This window comes from Lolium rigidum, chromosome 3, assembly GCF_022539505.1.
Source record: "Lolium rigidum isolate FL_2022 chromosome 3, APGP_CSIRO_Lrig_0.1, whole genome shotgun sequence".
NCBI lineage: Eukaryota > Viridiplantae > Streptophyta > Magnoliopsida > Poales > Poaceae > Lolium > Lolium rigidum.
In genome coordinates this window covers 12,072,363-12,077,614 of record NC_061510.1, presented here as the reverse complement: position 1 = coordinate 12,077,614, position 5,252 = coordinate 12,072,363, and positions in this window count along the sequence as shown.

Genomic DNA, 5,252 nt, shown 5'->3' with positions numbered 1-5,252 from the left:
CTAAGAAACTCTATAAAGGGGATCATTGGTAAATCCCATTAAATCAATGTAAACCATGGTATTATCATCATATATGTTGTAAATATGTGGTAATTCAATATGATAAATAACAAAGTTCATGTATGCATGTTACATGCATCAGATGCCTGATCGGAAGAAATCGACGATGCCACGGATACACAACCTTCTTACATCTATCCAAAAATATACTTTAAGTCTCACCTAAATAGTGCGTACATGCATTGTATCCCTTGTTTGTATGTCCTGATAGGTTACTAAGAGAAGGCCAATCACTGATGATTACGAACAACAATGCTCTTAGCTCAAATTTCTCTTGTTTGTGCTCATCCAAACACGTACACCTTTTTCGTGCCACAACTATAAAAGTTTTAAACTAATGGCCATAGGTACAAATCAATGTATTTTCTAGATTGCGTCCTTGCATGAGCACTGACCTCATAATGAACGTCCACTTAATGCATAACCAAGGAAGAAGTTTATAGATGCATAGAGTCACATGCCAGGTGTTCTGACTATAGCTCTGCTTCCTAAAAGGATTCATGCCTTATGTATTTAGACCAAACCATAAGTTCCTTGCGTCCTTTGCAAAGTCTAGGAAACTGCCTCTCAATTTTTCTCCACTGCGACCCATTAGTGGGTTGTCTCAACATCGTGTGTTTCTTACGGTATTCTTTGTGCCATCGCAACAACTTTGCGTGTTTTTTTTTCTTAACAAACGTTTCAACGGTGATATTATAGGAGCATAATACATCTGAATGGATCGTAGCAATCAAGAGGGGGGGGGTGAATGGCGCTACGGCAAGTTTTAGTCTTTTTCAATTTTTAGTGCAACGGAAGGTAAAGGTGACAGCTTTAGCGATGGTGGTGATCCTACAATGATCCTAGACAAGTACAACAAGCAAAGGAATCACACAAGATAATAAGAGTAAGGAGCGGGACAACCGGAGGGCGCGGAGACGAGGCGAGGTTTGTTTCCCGCAGTTCCTTCCATAATAGGAAGCATGTCTGCGTTGAGGAGGTGCTAGTCTCACACAAGAGACTAGATGGCCACACCACGAAGGAAGGCCTCACCTTCTTCCTCGAGAGAGCTCCACGAAGGTGCTCCCCCTTCTCCACTAAGGCACCGGTCGAGGCGGTGATTCCTTCACAAGGTTGGGGCGAGCTCCACACCTCAAGGAGGCTTCCAACAACCCATGGGGCTAGTACAACACGAAGCTAGCCTCCATGGATGCACTTTCTCCAATTTCCCACAGTAGGAACCCTACCACCAAGATCCACTAAGGACTACCACGAATTGGTGAAATTTCTCTCGGTAGAATGATAGATCGGGGTCTCCTCCACCACTCCTCAAAGTATGAGCCAAATTGATTGGGTAGGGAGGGAGACCCCCTCAATTTGAGCTCAGCAACAATGGAGGAGAGAGAGAGAAGAGCTAAATTCAGGCTGGAGAAGAAGGGGCCTTTTTATAGGTCCCTCCAAATCCAACCGTTATGTGCTGTTTTTGCCTAAGAGGTACTACCGCTTCTGGAAAGCGGTACTACCGCTCTGAGTTTGAATCCCCACAGAACTTGTCCACGTGGACACACTGCGGTACTACCGCTCGAGGTACCCCAACAGGGTCCAAACCTTACTGGACTCGAAGCGGTACCGGAGCGGTACCACAGCGGTACTGTCGTAACGTGTTACGGTACTTGAGCGGTACCGTGGGCGGTACTACCGCTTGCAAGCGGTACTACCGCTCAAGGTACCGTAACCTGTTCTGCGGAACAATCTCATGTGCAATCCTCAGAGCGGTAGCTCAGGGCGGTACCAGTAGGGGTAGCGATACTACCGCTCCTGGTACCGGTAGTACCGCTATGGCTAAAACAGATTTTTCCTCTTTTCCTCTCCTACCATGTTACCTCACGACACACACACAAAACTAGAAAACCTAAGATCTACGCTTCAGTCTTCCGATCATAGTGTGCTCAGCGAGGGCACCGTACACCTACAAATCCACACTACTAGGAAAAAGGCATTCAGTGGCGCACCACATATAGCCATCAGTGGCGCACTAGTGGTGCGCCACTGTTATCACGCCACTGCTAACTCCTAGTAGTGGCGCACTAGTGGTGCGCCACTACTAGCCTTGATAACAGTGGCGCACTGCGTGGTGCGCCATTGACATGTCCAGCAGTGCGCCACTATTACTCCAAATTGGTGCGCCACTGTTGGTCAGCTGCAGTGCGCCACTACTGTCTAGCCAAGGTGCGCCACTGCTAGACTTGGGTGCGCCACTGCTTCAGCGAGGTGCTGCGCCACTGCTGCGTGTGGACGTGCGCCACTGCTGCGTGTGGACGTGCGCCACTGCTGAAGTGCCTGGTGCGCCACTGCTAGAATCGTAGGGGATCACAGGGCAGTGCGCCACTGCTACTTAGTGGCAGTGCGCCACTGATGGGCGACCAGTGCGCCACTGCTACAATTTCGAATTTTTTTTGTATCCTGGCAGGTATTTATACAGGTTGTATATGGTACAATAGCACAATACAGGATATATAACACATATACACAATAACACAGCTCATCCATACATAGTTCTTTAAATTAGCCCCACATGATTCACAAGATTTCACATTAGAGAAGTTACGAGGTTACAATGCAAGTTACGGGGTTACAAAGTCGCAAATGATTACACAAGATCGATCATCTAAAGTACAATCACATAGAAGAGAGCTAGAGCCAGTACTAGCACCATCCCGATGATAGTGGTCTTCATCCGGTTCCTCCTCCGCTCCCTCCTCTCTCCCGCCAAATAGCGTGCGTATCTATCTTCGGCCTCCGCTCTAGTGGTGTACCCTTTGTAGCTGTTACCGCTAAAGCGGTGAACCTGTCTCCGACACTCCTCCCGGTCGTTGTAGATTCGGGAACCTTGCCCTTGTACACGACATACCACGTCATATCTGCGTACATATGCACAAGCCAAAGAAACATTAGTGCACGCTCATAGATGTTTGCAACGAATAAGAGCAAACTCAAAAACGATCCAAGTAGTATGAACTAAAAGGCATGCCTCATACATTGTTGGTCGGAACAAATATCAACATTCAGGGAAGGGGTTAGTGAAACCAAGTAGGATGCAGAAGAGATTGATACTTGTGTCATCGCACCAGGTTTACTAGCCCCTCCCTCGAGTGTACAAGTGACCAAACATTCTAATCATCGGCCAATGCAATTAAGAAGTGCCAACTCAAATAAGAGATAAGTCGCTGATACGTCTCCGACGTATCGATAATTTCTTATGTTCTATGCCATATTATTGATGATACCTACATGTTTTATGCACACTTTATGTCATATTCGTGCATTTTCTGGAACTAACCTATTAACAAGATGCCGAAGTGCCAGTTCCTGTTTTCTGCTGTTTTTGGTTTCGGAAATCCTAGTAACGAAATATTCTCGAATTGGACGAAACGAAGACCCGGGGGCCTATTTTTCCACGGAGCTTCCGGAAGACCGAAGAACGTACGAAGTGGGGCCACGAGGTGGCGACACCACAAGGCGGCGCGGCCAAGGGGGCCGCGCCAGCCTATGGTGTGGGCCCCTCGTCAGGCCCTCGACTCTGCCCTTCCGCCTATTTAAAGCCTCCGTCGCGAAAACCCTGATGCGAAAAACCACGATACGGAAAACCTTGCGAGACGCCGCCGCCGCCGATCCCATCTCGGGGGATTCGGAGATCTCCTCCGGCACCCTGCCGGAGAGGGGATTCATCTCCCGGAGGACTCTACACCGCCATGGTCGCCTCCGGAGTGATGAGTGAGTAGTTCACCCTCGGACTATGGGTCCATAGCGGTAGCTAGATGGTTGTCTTCTCCTCATTGTGCTTCATTGTTGGATCTTGTGAGCTGCCTAACATGATCAAGATCATCTATCTCGTAATTCTATATGTTGTGTTTGTCGGGATCCGATGGATAGAGAATACCATGTCATGTTAATTATCAAGTTATTACATATGTGTTGTTTATGATCTTGCATGCTCTCCGTTACTAGTAGAGGCTACGGCCAAGTTTTTGCTTTTAACTCCAAGAGGGAGTATTTATGCTCGATAGTGGGTTCATGCCTGCATTGACACCTGGGACGAGTGACGTAAAGTTCTAAGGTTGTGTTGTGCTTGTTGCCACTAGGGATAAAACATTGGCGCTATGTCCGAGGATGTAGTTGTTGATTACATTACGCACCATACTTAATGCAATTGTCTACGTTGCTTTGCAACTTAATACCTGGAGGGGTTCGGACGATAACCTGAAGGTGGACTTTTTAGGCATAGATGCAGTTGGATGGCGGTCTATGTACTTTGTCGTAATGCCCAATTAAATCTCACTATACTTATCATGTCATGTATGTGCATTGTTATGCCCTCTCTATTTGTCAATTGCCCGACTGTAATTTGTTCACCCAACATGCTTTTATCTTATGGGAGAGACACCTCTAGTGAACTGTGGACCCCGGTCCATTCTTTTAATACTGAAATACAAATCTGCTGCAATACTTGTTTTACTATTTTCTCTGCAAACAATCATCTTCCACACAATACGATTAATCCTTTGTTACAGCAAGCCGGTGAGATTGACAACCTCACTGTTTCGTTGGGGCAAAGTACTTGGGTTGTGTTGTGCGAGTTCCACGTTGGCGCCGGAATCCCTGGTGTTGCGCCGCACTACATCCCGCCGCCATCAACCTTCAACGTGCTTCTTGGCTCCTCCTGGTTCGATAAACCTTGGTTTCTTTCTGAGGGAAAACTTGCTGCTGTGCGCATCATACCTTCCTCTTGGGGTTGCCCAACGAACGTGTGAAATACACGCCATCAGTTGCTAGTATGAATTAAATGGAATGCCTCATACATTGTTGGTCGGAACAAATATTAACATTTAGGGAAGGGGTCAGCGAAACCAAGAAGGATGCACAAGAGATTGATACTTGTGTCATCGCACCAGGTTCACCGACCCCTCCCCAAGTGTATAGGTGACCAAACATTCTAATCATCGGCATTTTGAGATACCAAAGCAAATGTAATGACAAGGGCCTCATACATTGTTGGTCGAAACAAATATGAACATCCCGGGATGGCGTTAGTGAGGCCAGGTAGGATGCACAAGAGATTTATATTTGTGCCATCACACCAGGCTCACTAGCGACACCCGGAGTGTACAGATTGACCGAACATTCTAATCATCGGCACTAAAATGGAAGAAAGA